The sequence below is a fragment of the Podarcis pityusensis genome, assembly GCF_964106645.2.
Source record: "Podarcis pityusensis genome assembly, chromosome: 12".
In the NCBI taxonomy this organism is placed as follows: Eukaryota; Metazoa; Chordata; class Lepidosauria; order Squamata; family Lacertidae; genus Podarcis; species Podarcis pityusensis.
The window spans coordinates 39,634,756-39,648,711 of record NC_138037.1 but is presented as its reverse complement, the minus strand read 5'-3'; positions in this window follow the sequence as shown (position 1 = coordinate 39,648,711).

Genomic DNA, 13,956 nt, shown 5'->3' with positions numbered 1-13,956 from the left:
GTTCTCTGAATCGCCCCGGTTCCCAGGGGGGGGGGTTGCCTTTTCCCTCTCACCCTCGACTCTCCTCCAGCACAATTCTTGTAATGATTCCATCGTGGAATTTGGTATTTTTAGTCAGGAATAAACTTCTGAATTGATCTTGGTTTCTCAGTCCTTGTTTTAGCATGTTTACAATCAGGGAGGGGACTGACTTCCTTTTTAGATCCCCCCCGCTCGTGCCAAATTCGAAAAAAAAAGAAAAAAATTCCCTTTTTTTTTTCTCCTTTTGTACCCGGTTACCCAATTACTCACGGGTTTTTGTTAAATGTCCGAATTTCAAATGGAAGAAGCCAGCGCTCTCCGACGAATGGCATGCGGCTGCGCTCGGCAGGGGAAGCGATAGACTCAAAGTACCACGCCACTCCCCGGCACCCGATCCGTAGCCTTTAAAAAGGCTCCTTCACGAGTCGGGAGGGCGCTGACGGTACCAGCCGAGTCCCCATGTCCACGGGCCCCGTGCCCGTGGTTTTTAAGGGTCCCCGCGTCGCCGGCGCGGTAGGACCCAGCCCCTGCCGAGCCGACTCCCTCCGGAGCTCGGAGGGAGTCCGCCATTCGGCGATGGCGCCAACCCGGAAGTCTAAACACGTATAAGGTCTAAATTATTGGAGTTCATTTGCTGTCCAGACGCCTTCTTCCTTCAAGCTGAAGATTATCTGTGATTCCTAAAAGTCAACCATAAGCCTCCTGAGCTTTTATCTTTCAGGGATCCCCACTCCCACTTACCGTAGTTTCAGTGTTCATAATTCAATTTACAAGCAAACTGAAATGATTTGTCTCAAGCATCTCTAATTGCACCCTAGATTGTGTCCTCTATGATCGGCGCTCCTCCGCTGTGGCTCTGCCCTGATGTCTTCCCTTCCTCACAACAGCTCTAAGAAGCAGCGCACACAATTGGGTGGAACCACAGCAAACAGTCTCCCACTAGTGGGATCACTGCTGCTTCTTGGGACAGGAAGGCACAAGTAGCAGCAAGGTCAGGGCTGTTCAAACACACCAGCAAGACGGCTTGAGTGGCTCTACTGGTACATCTGCATCCCTTTCTCTGCTCCACATGAGCTGTTTCTGCCCCTCCAACATACCTTTCTGCCAAGTCCAATCCTATATCGTCCCACTCGCCTTTGAACTGCTCTCCTCTCGCTCACTGTGATGCTTATGGCTGCCTTGTTTGAGAACAAGACTTTCTGGAGGAATGTGCAGCAGAAGGTCCAAGCAGCCAGGTGCTAAAGTGTGTTTGGTGAGAGGTGAAGACCCAAGCATCAAGTGAAACCAAGCTGAGGGTCACAGTAATCAAGAAATCCATCTGTAGGAAAACACAGAAGGAAACAACAATGGATTTGGTACTCAGGAGTAGATGGCTAGAACTAGGAGCCTGAAATGGATCTGCTGCTCAGTAAATTTCAGTACTGTAGGTTTTCTTCACTACTTGTCCAGTCCCAGCTTCTGTTTCTGGGCATCTATCTAGACTAGAGTGTCAACATTTGAGGTACTAGCATAGTACTAGGACTAATTACTAGCATAGGCCTAAAGGAGAACTCAAGCTACTAAGACCATGTGAAAATAGGGGCTTTAGAACAGAATGTCCCTATTTCCATGAGGAATGTTGTTGGAAGGTATGGAACAGTGCTGTCCTGTCATGGGCTGCTGTTGCTGAAATCAAAAGTAGCTGTCAGGAAGGAGCTCCATTATCTTCCACTCTGGCACAAACTACACATGCCATGCCTGTCATTTGTAATTTGGTCATCAAACAGTGATGCCAGTGCATAGGAAAGCAAGACCAAGAAGACCATGCAGGGATAATGGCTGGGAATGTTGATGGCTGTCAGTTTTGAGTCCCAAGGCCAGTACCTGCTCTGAGCCAACTGCCTAGATTTATTTGTTGTGTTGGCTAATCTTGTTATCACTTATTCCAGAGCTTTTAAGCAAATCCCTTAAACAATTGGAAAACTGAATATTCTAGATATTTTTTGAAGTGAAAAGAACTGAGGAATGCAGGCACAATTATACAACTGTGCATAGTTTATTCTAACCTCTTGACTTTGGCCACATTCACACCATATAGTTGAAGCACTATGACAGCAGTCATAGCTTTCCCGAACAATTTATGACAGGACAGGTGAAGTCTGTTGTGGGGGCTGAGAGTTGTTAGGAGACCCCCCTACTGCGCTCCCAGAGCTACGATTCTCCGAGTGGTTTAACTTCTCAGGGAAATCTGGGAATGGTACCTCTGGGAAGGGGAACTCCCAGCACCCTTAACAAACTGCAGCTGCCAGTTTTCTTTGAGGGATGCCATGACTGTTTAAAGAGGTATTGTGGTACTTTAATTGCATGGTGTGAATGTGACCTCAGCAACTCTAGTAGGTAAATTGATGTACAGTATTTGCCATGGAAATTTAGAACCCAGGGTCAGCTCTGCCATGAAACAAAATGAGGCAACTGCCTTAGGCGGCAAGTGCTTGAGGGTAGGCCGTGACAGCGGGCCCTTGACTGTTCCATCCTAAGCCCTGGGGGCATTTTTCTCTTTTGGTTGAGATATGTATGGCTTTGGACCCCCCTGAAGTGGGCCTGCTTCCCTGGTTGAGTTGGCTTTTGTGCAAGAAAGAAGAGCACCATTTTGTCATTTGCCTCAGGCAAGAGAACGTCTCAGGCTCACCCTGCTAGAGCCCCTGAATAAAGCGCTGCCTTCTATGGGGAGGCCACTGTGGGGTTTAACCGAAACAGAATGGTTTCCTGGTTTTTAGCATTCCCTCTTCATTGCCTAGCCGCTGTCAGTTAAAGTCAGATTCTTAACGTTAATCATAATTTCCTGTGAAAATATTGCATGAAGGTAAGTATAAATTATTAAAGCCAAATGCACACCAAGTGATTCATACTTTCTATTAAATAAATATTTTGTATATGATGCATTAGCAATGGTATGAAATATTTATTTCAAGAGAATATAGATATATAAATTTTAATAAAATAAAAAGGATTGTTAGCTTCCCTTAAAGATAAATAAAACAGAAAATGTGGCAAAATATATACATGATGAATACATTAAGCTAATACTTCTTTTGCTCCATAAGTTGATGTGTTTTTTATGGACAACTCTCATAAAAGTGCTAAACATATTTAGAAATGAAATATATTAAATAAAAATAAAATCTACTATGGGAAGTAATTGTAAATATTTAATGATACAATTAACTCTTATTAATGTAACGTTCCTTATTTTTCGGATGAAAAATTCACAAGGATTTCATCCCCTCTCGTTTTAATGAGATGGTGTGTTTGTCATAATTATTATGTATTTTCATTATCATTTGATGAATATTAATAATTTACAGCAGTGCAATGGGCCTTATCCTGCCGCCAACTAAGTCATTGTAAGAAAGGGCCAAAAGTGCAATGCAGAACAAAAAGAGGCTCAAATAACTTAAAAGTGGTGACATCAACATCAACAACAACAACAAGAGAAACAGATGCTCTCAGCAAAATCCATTGAGGATGTAAATGTTTTATTTTGCCCTGGCACTTCTTACTGAGTATATCAGCCATTTGTCCGGGGCCATTTATGAATGTGAAGTTCCAAATACAGGTATTCAGTTTGGCTTTCCATTATTATTATTTTCAACTATTTTAACACTTAGCCAGAAGAGAATAGCAGTGTCTGGAAGACCATGAGTTCCCCACACCTGATTAGTGCTATTAGCAAGCTGAATCCGTATCTTGGGTGAATGGGATGTTAACCCATGCTGTGGCAGATCCCGTTTGCACCAATGCAAGCTTTATTCCAGTGCAAATAGCATGTATTAGGACACAAGAAGAGCCCTGCTGGATCAGACCGAAGGTCTATCTATCTGTTCCAGGATTCTGTTCTCACAGGGAATAACCAGATGGCTGTGAGAAGCCCCCAAACAGGACATGAGCTGATTCTGTTCAGTGACACAATCCAGCCAGACACAGACCATTACCCACCCCACATCCCATGTCAGGGCCCCAATCTAGATTGTCCTGAGTTATATTGCAGGGGGGTGGGGAATTCGCCTGTTCTTAGGGCCAGTTCCAAACTAAAATATTGTACCCACTGCATTTCTTAGTGCAGAAAGCATTGATCAGATGTGTAGAGATCTTTCATATTCTGATTAATTCAAGACGGTTCTGGAAGTCTCTCTGTGTGAAAGAAATGTTTTGTGATGTTTGGGTTTTGTGATGTTTGGGTTATTCCTTCAGAGAAGCTGAGTACAGCTGGTTTAAACTGGTTCTGTTATCTCTTTCTGTCAAGGTCATGCTGACTATAATAGTGAAGCCAGAAGGAGCCTGGGCTTCATTCTCTCTCTTTCTGTCTCTTCTTCTTTTTGGTGTGGTGTTCCATATATAGTGTTAAGGTTTAGACTTATGATAAGTTTGTAAGTTTAAGTCTGCTGCAACTGGATTTTCTATGGACAGTGCCAATCCTGAATGCATTGGATTTGTGACCATTATGCTCACTTGCCTTCAGTAGCAGTAAAGCTCTACTGAATGAAATGCCTCTGGTCTATTGTTTCGGAATCCTGCAACGCGTTTAAGTTTTTGCTCTGCTAACTATACATTGGAATCTACTCTGGATCAATATTGAGTAGAATTTCAATGACACCCACCTGATGGCTTCTGTAATGATCCCTCTAGATGACTACATTTTGAAACGTATCATCCTAACAGCTTGTGCTGGATCTGGGAGTACTGGAATATCCAGTTCATGGAAATTTATTTAGCCAGTTGTATATATTACTTTTAAACTTATGACACATTATCGTAACAATATGTTCTTACGCATTCAGAGGAGTGATTTCCAAAGCCTTCTTGTTAAATACAAAGTTATATCAGAACCACGCATATGCAAAGCCAAAATTTGCATTAGCCTGAAGGTGGGCTAACACAGATGGAAGATGCCACTGTGATTGTAAATATATTCATTTAAAGCAATGGGCAGGGCAGTCAACATATCCCTCTGTGCTGATGCCCCACAAATGTCAGAGTTGCTTCACTGAGACCATAAAACTTCCCAGGCATCATAAACAGAGCATTGGGTTACATTATTAGTTCCATTAAACTAAAATGGGGAGAGTGTAATAAATCCAGATTCTCAGATTCAGCATCCGGGTGCTAGACGTTCAAGTGATGGATCTTAAAATGTTCTTTAGGATTATTTAACTGGAAAGCCAATAGTTGCTTATATTAGCCATCTCTGTTTCACTGTCTAAGTAACACAGACATCTCTACAAAGAGCATAAAAATATTCTAGTTAAGAAATCCATACAGTCCATGAACAATAATAAAGGGAGCCAATATTACATTCATCCAAAATTGTTTGTACAAAATTGTGGCATCAGATCATTTTAAAGACTTGACTTTGCCTCCTTTTTAATTATGAAGCATAAAAATAAAATTGAGTGACTGAGGGGTATAAATAGATAATGAAGTATTGTGCATTTACATAGATGCACCTTATTAATATGACTGTCTCCTTTCACGGTTTAATATCATTTCTGTAAGGCAGGTTTGCACTTGTTCTCATATAAGTGCACAGGTATTAGATATATTACTACGACACCTTTTGGATCACACTCAAAGGTTGAAGAATCACTTTAATCTTTTCTCTGCTTTATGTGCTTGTTTTACATTGCAATTGTAGGCATGTCTACTCAGAAGTAAGTCTCATTGGGTTCAATTGAGCTTACTCCCAGGAAATGGAGCATAGCCAAGTCTCTTGCCCACCATAAAGTCTGTCTCTTCCTGTAAAATGAGACACACTGGACTCTCTCACCTGAAACCTTGGCACATAATGTGGCCAGGGCATAATTAAGTCATATGCCATAAAATATGGTGGTCACTAAAGACAATAACTAATTATTATAATGAGATTAGTTATTGTCTTTAAGCCCTGTTTGTAGACTTTCCAGGGCTGTCTGGATGACCACTGGATGAAGCAGGAAGCTAGATTAGATGAGCCATTGGTCTGATACAGCCAGTGCTTTTTTTCTGGGGGGACGCAGGGGTACGCATACCCCTAAATATTCTGTGAATCTAAGTTTGGCCTCATTGAGTAGGAAAATGAGAGTACCCCTAAACATTATTTTTTTTTTAGGAAAAAAAGCACTGGATACAGCAATACTCTTATTGTGTTCTAAGCACCTTCTATTGTTTACCTCAAACTAGCCTGTGTAATGGGACTATGTTCTTCCTCTGCACTGCCATTTCTACATTCATACTGTTGCCAAAATGCACCTTGTTTTTTTAGGGAAATGGTGGAACAAGAATGGGACTTAGGATGAACCCCAAGAGTTTTCCAGGAGCTCCAGTACGGAGTCCAGATTCCTTTGCTTTCCAAATATTGGCATTTGTTTGAGATTGCTATTAGAACAGGCTGCCTCACTCCTCCAGTGTGGTGTAGTGGTTAAGAGTGATAGACTCATAATCTGGTGAACCGGGTTCGCGTCTCCGCTCCTCCACATGCAGCTGCTGGGTGACCTTGGGCTACTCACACTTCTCTGAAGTCTCTCAGCCTCACTCACCTCACAGAGTGTTTGTTGTGGGGGAGGAAGGGAAAGGAGAATGTTAGCTGCTTTGAGACTCTGTCGGGTAGTGATAAAGTGGGATATCAAATCCAAACTCTTCTTCTTCCAGCCGGTTCCCTTCTCTCTAGCTGTGATTTATCTCATCCTGACATGTTTGTAAGAACTGTTCGAACCCCAGGATTCCTCCCATCACCACCAAGGCTGTACTCCTGATCATGGGGTCCAGGAGATGGCATGCTAAGTTTGTCCAGAAGAAGGCAGGCCAAACCCTGAAAAGTGTCACGTTCTGTGGCTCTAGAAGTCAGGATTAGATACATCAGAAGCATCCAGACTCAGCTGCTGCCTTCGGTCATGCCAATTTTTTTTGAGTTATGTGAATGAAGCATGATCCCAGGCTGTGAGGATTACAGTCTAACCCCTGCCTTATGGCCCCAGGATCTGAGTTCCTTTGAGCTCTGCCATCCGAGGTTCAGTGTCTTGTTCTTGATTCTTTCTCAACCTTGGGTTCAGCAGTCAATCCTAATGGAGCAGGCAGCGATCATGTAGCCACCTACACAGCAAAAACCAATGCATTGGAGGTGACGTCAGATGACATAAAATTTTGCGTACCTAGGAAGGTTGCTACCCTGGGCAAGATATAAATTCAGTAAATAAAATCATCTGTAAAAGCTGCTTCACATACACAAAGGACGGTTGCCAACATTGTATCTGAATCCACCTCTTTCTCCTCTCCCTCATTTATTATGTACGGGTGTTAAAAAAAATAAACGTGTGACTTTTTTCCTACTAATAATTGTATTCAAGGTGGCGAACATCCTGCTTGCTCACTTTTCTGGTTTCCTGTTGTTGTCCTAATAAAACTATCCCAGCACTGAAGTAGCAGAATGCATACTATGCTGCTGTCAAAAGCAGGCTGCCCATGCCCTCACACACACCCCTTCATTTAATGATGCATTTGACTGCTTGAAATGTCACTTTCGGGACCAGCGTTCATTCATAAGAACTTGGAACAATGTTAACTATAATTTCCCTCTGTTTAGCTGATCATATGTGAGTTTAAGTGGAAATTCCTAACTCCTTAAAACCCATTTCCATTGCTGATCCACATATATTGTTGTTGCAACCTACCCTGAGACCTTAGAGTGAAGGACAGGTGTTTTTGCTTGTCCCTGTTGTCAGATGGGTTAGGTGCACAGCTGGATGTGAAATTTGGAAAAGGGTATCCACTTCTACCACTAATATTTGAAGATAGATAGATGATAGATAGCTGAGAAAGAGAAAGAGATGGATCTAGACAGCTGAATAGATAGGATCAGAAGGTTGGCGGTTTGAATCCCCGCAACAGGGTGAGCTCCCGTTGCTCGGTCCCTGCTTCTGCCAACTTAGCAGTTCAAAAGCACATCAAAGTGCAAGTAGATAAATAGGTACCACTCCGGCGGGAAGGTAAATGGTGTTTTCTTGCGCTGCTCTGGTTCGCCAGAAGCGGCTTAGTCATGCTGGCCACATGACCCGGAAGCTGTACGCCGGCTCCCTCGACCAGTAAAGAGGGATGAGCGATGCAACCCCAGAGTCGTCCGTGACTGGACCTAATCGTCAGGGGTCCCTTTACCTTTAATGCAGATGCCCCCACCCCAAGAATACCTATTTTCATTTCTCCCAAGTTGACACCTTCTCATCTTTCATTGCATTTGCATTTTATTAGAGCCAAGGGGGGGGGGGAATCCAAACTAATCAAGAGTTTGGGTGTAACAAGAAAAATACTAGGTAGGAGATTCCAAAGCAAACCATTTAAATTTGCATTTGCAGAGGTGTGAAATAGTTTAGCCACACAATGATATAATAATTACTACAGCCAGGTTAATTGCCACTGCCTCTGGCATTCAAAGAGTTAATGCCTAGGTGCTACTCAGACAGGCATTTTATTGTGAAGTGATTTAATAATAACCCTGTAGCATGTCTGGTTTGGCCAGTGTTTTTTTTTTTTTTTTAACCCACACATCTTAATCTGCAGCGTAAGACAAAACAGAATACAGACATCAGGAAGAAACCAAGGCGATTGTTTCATTCATCCAAGTAATGCACAGTTTCAGCTACTCACATTTTTCTAGTAAAAGCACACTTTTAAATGTGTGTTATTGTGGATTCTTAAGCATGACTTGCTTTTATTTGATCTGTCACTCTAGCTTTAGCTCGGGGTGGGGGGGGGGGAGGAAAGTCAAGTAATCTATTTAACCCACATACAATGCATTGTGCAAACCAGCCCTGGAAATGCCACACAGAAGAAGCCTGAATGATTTGTTGTGTCTTCTGCAACCATGACTCAGCATGACAGAGTCAAATATTTATTCTCTGGCCTTTTGGTAAAGTGATACTTAAACCGATCCATTTCCTGCACTTGCAATTTGCATGAAAAAAGGTACATTAAAACGGCTCGCTCCCATTTTATAAATATCACAATAACAAAATTCTCATGTCTGAGTAGAGACACGAAGGCACAAACGGGGTGGATTCTGCAGAGGCTCTCTTAGAAAAATGCCAGGGCCTTCAAATGACCTCCCACTTCCCTAAACCTCAGACTCAGTAGATTAAGTGAGGTGCATTCCTGTGTCTTCTAGGTCACCAGGAGCTAGCTGAACCAAACCAGGGGGCAATGAAGAAGAAGAAGAGAAGAAGAGTTTGGATTTGATATCCCGCTTTCTCACTACCCCAAGGAGTCTCAAAGCGGCTAACATTCTCCTTTCCCTTCCTCCCCCACAACAAACACTCTGTGAGGTAAGTGGGGCTGAGGGACTTCAAAGAAGTGTGACTAGCCCAAGGTCACCCAGCAGCTGCATGTGGAGGAGCGGAGACGCAAACCCGGTTCACCAGATTACGAATCTACCGCTCTTAACCACTGCACCACACAATGAGGATACAGTGGACAGAGGGCAGATAAGAATGGCGATGGCCTTTGACATCTATGTTGCTGCAGTCCCACCATCTTGCCTGGGGAGTTTAGGAATATAGGCCTTAGACACTGGCCCAACATCTAGCTCGATATTATCAGCACTGACTAGAAGTTCAGACTGACTCTCCACAGCTACAGACATGGGTTGTTATTGTTTCTTTCATCTTTACCTGGAGACACCAGGTAATGAACGTAGGAACCTGAGATGCTTTACTTGCAAAGAATGTCCCTCCCTTGGCCTCCTTCTTGTCCCCATCTCCACTGCTAAGCACTAGGAAGATGTGGTTTCCAGAGGGGTCCTTTCCCCCTTGCTAAGCTATCTCTCAAAGAAGTCGTCCAGAAGGTATTTTGCAGGAAAGGTGATGAAGAGGATGATGGGAGGGTAGGGGCCAAGCAAGGGGCAAGAGACAGGATGAGAGGCGAAGAGATGGAATGGGGCAAGGGGAAGATGACGGAAGACAAAGCAGGGAGGAAACAGAGATAGGTGGAAGAGAGAGAGGGAGAAATGGGGTGGTTTTCTGCTACCAAGTCTGCACTCCTCTGTGCCACAGATTTTAACTAGTCTAATGCTTCTAGACTAGGGGTGGCCAACATGGTGCCTTCCAGATGTTTTGGACTACAACTCCCATCATCCCTGGCTGTGGCTGATGGGAGTTGTAGTCCACAGGATCTGGAAGGCGTGTGTCCATGTCACAGGCGCTTTGTATTGGAGTACCAGCTATTAACATCAATTGCTCATGGAAATTGCCATGCCAGTGCCTGCTTGTCTGAAGGTATTTGGAAGATAGAGCTGCCACCAGGCCATGGTGGTGCTAAATGCCTGCTAAAAGAAGTGTCTCGGATACTTCCTGTTTGTCCAGCAGCTTTCTGGAGGCGACTGCTTGTTTTTGTATTTGGGCCTATCTCCCCAGAGGTCAGGGCAACATGCCCGGTGTTCCCATCCAGTTACTGGTGGCGGTGTTTTGAAGTATCTGCTTTTTAAGAGGCTGCAAGTTAAAATCAGAACTAAGAAAGCAGTTATGATTCACAATGGGGAGCCCATGCCTCTTCCGACTCAAAGCCACGTCTCCACCTCTTATTTGAGACTGACCTCTCAGCTCAGGCAAGGGTGTTGCCAGTAACAGCACTGTCATGCGCTTCTGCATAAACCTATTATCTTTTCACTGAGCAGGCTCAGGCCTGCTTAGCTTTAAAGATGGTATAATATCAGACACATTCAAATCTCACTCTCTTTGGCCATGCACATGAAACTCCTTTATAATGCTTCCACTACTCATAGGGGCCAGCTCCTAAGGGCTCCCCCCCCCCAATAAAATATTTGAGGGGGCCCACTCTCCTCACAAAGTTGACAGACATTGCCATTAAAATGGTGTGCGTGCACTGTGTCATGTGATCAGTTATGTGGGGCGGGGCTTACCTCCCCCCCCCATACTTTATTTGAGTTGGTACCCCGCCACCACTGCAGTAGTCTGGAGCTGTTTCTGGTTCCAGCTTCATCAACAGAGGGCCAGGTTGTCTCAGTGGCTAGGAGTGTCTTGTATCAGCTTTAGTTGGTATGGCAACTGTGGGTGACCAGGTTAGCTAGGCCAGGGTACACCAGGCACCGGTAACTTTAAGAATGGATTGCTGCGATAAACACTTCCTTTGCTTCTTGTCCAGGGCCGGATTTAGGTTTGATGAGGCCCTAAGCTACTAAAGGTACTGGGGCCCTTTCTATGTCCAGCTGCCCTTTGTCAACAACAAATTGTCGCTGTTTTTTATGTTCAATATATGCTATATGGTCATTTATGGACCTAATAGGTATCTAAAGCAATTTGCACATGTTATCCTGCAACCAGTCCGTGCAGAATGTAGGCACCCTATATACAGAAATGAGCAAACCAGTGATATTTTAGGGAGCAGGCTAGCAGGCGGGGCCCATTGCTTACATCATAGGAGCCTACACAACACAAAACACTGTTGCTGTATGTAGGGTTTTTTTTATCTTATATTTTGGAAATGCACATCCAGTTTAGTTTTTGGTTTTTCCCTTTAATTTTTTTTTGGGGGGGGCAAGGGAGTGGGGCCATAAGCTATAGCTTGTTTGGCTTATATGTAAATCCGGCACTGTCCTTGTCCAAAAACTGCAGTTAGTGCAGAAGACTGCAGCACGAGTGCCAAGACCCTGTGAGGATATTACACCTCTGATCAAACATCTGTACTTCCTGCCCATTTGTTATTGAGTCAAACTCGAGGTGTTACTGTTAGTATATAAAGCTTTCAGCATCTGGGGACTGGTTTATTTGAAGAACCGCCTGTGACGTTAACATATGAGAGTGCTGGAGGTGAAATAGTTAAACAAGTTACCCAATCAGAACCCAGGGGGGTGGAGTCAGAGGGACTATAAAACCACCTCTGGGAGGGGCGGAGAGGAGTTTGTTGGGAGTTGGGTGGTTGGTTGGAGTGGGAGTGAATTGGGATAGAATTTGTGGGAGGGTTGAGTTAGTGTAGCGAAATAAGCTGAGTCAGGAATAGTTAGGGGCTAGGAAGACAAGTAAATATCTGAGAGGTGGTTTAGTGAGTGAGAGCAGGTAGCGGAAGTTATAGGTCTGGATAGGCACCCCATGATTGTAATTGACCGATACCGTTTATGAAACCACACACTTGTTAAACTGCAATAAATAAACAAAACGGCCTAAACGGCCTCAGTCCTGTATACCTGAAGGAAAGTCTCCACCCCCATCGTTCAGCCTAGACACTGAGATCCAGTGCCGAGGGCCTTCTGGCAGTTCCCTCATTGCGAGAAGTGAGGTTACAGGGAACCAGACAGAGGGCCTTCTCGGTAGTGGCGCCCGCCCTGTGGAACACCCTCCCTCCAGATGTGAAGGAAATAAGCAGCTATCCTATCTTTAAAAGACATCTGAAGGCAGCCCTGTTCAGCTAAGTTTTTAATATATAACGCTGTATTGTTTTTAACACTTGATTGGGAGCCGCCCAGAGTGGCTGGGGAAACTCAGCCAGATGAGCGGGGTATAAATAATAAATTATTATTATTATTATTATTATTATTATTATTATTATTAAAGTTTATGTTCCAATTTAACCCTGACTGGACTCAGTATTGTACCAGGTAGGGCCTGGGTGGTGGCAGTGAGAAATAAAGTGGTGGCACAGGGATTAATAGACGGTGAAACGTCCGGGGACCCTGTGTGATCGCCACACCACCTTGCCCTATATGTGCCCCCTTTGATCTGCAGAACAGGCACTTTTACAAGTGCTGCACCATCTTTGTTCTGGACTTGCGAAAAACCAGTCTTTCTAGGGGAAAATTAGCGGCAAGATCAGCTGGGACGGGCAGAGGATTCCTGGCTCAGCTCATCCGAAGGTGATGCCAGCAAACTTGCTCATCCTAGGGCTCATGTGGCCAAACCAAAGCTGGTGCAAGCTCCGCAAAAGGGGCATATGGGGGGCATGGCAGGGGCAGGACTAGAGAGAGGGCTCAGGTTGGAGTCTAAGCCTGTTCAGCTCAGTCACATGACCTGACACAGAACGCAATTTTAAAGGCTTGCTTCCCCTCTGCCAGGCGTAGGCAGAACAACAGCAGCAGCCCCATTGTTGAATCGGATTTGGATCTGCAGTAATTTTACGCTGGCTTAATTTGCACCGGTTTACTAATTGAGCATAGGATTGCTCCCTATGTATGGCAGCACCTCTTCTCTAGCAGCACCTGTTAATATTAGGTAGGCACCATCATCACACTGTTTTCAGTGCCTGCTTCAAAACAACAACAACAACAACAACAACAACAACTTGTGTTGTTGTTGCTAACAAATCTACCCAGACATGTAATTTTATTGCATATATTTGTTTTGATGATGAATTTTATACTATTTTATGGAAACCACTTAGAAGGTTTTTATTATAATATATATATATATATATATATATATATATATATACACACACACACACACACACACACACACACAATATAGATGAGGTTTATCAAGCAGTGGCAAACTTTGAACCTAGGTCGCCTTAAGAACAAAATAGTAAGTGTTGCTACCTGGCTACAAAAGAGTTAAAGGGGGAGGGGAATTTCTGCCTCAAATAACCATTTCCTGATTCAGGGCTGAATTAAAAAGGCTGTTTCGTGCTCCTGACATCCAAGCCAATCCTGCATCCCAAGCTAAAGGAAAGTGTAATTTTTATTAACATATTTCATACCAGAAGCCCTTTTTAGCTGGCTTTATATTTTAAAAAGCCCTCTGCTGAGCTGCCTTGTGGCGCTGAATTATTTTGTAAACATGTTTTTAAATATCCCTTTCCAGTCCCTCACCACCTTATCTTTCCCACTCGTGGGACCGAAGGATATTTTCCCTGACATTTTAAAGCATTAAACAGCTCCAGGGCTGGAGGAAACATTTTTTGCCTGTAATCTTTGAAAAGTTTAGT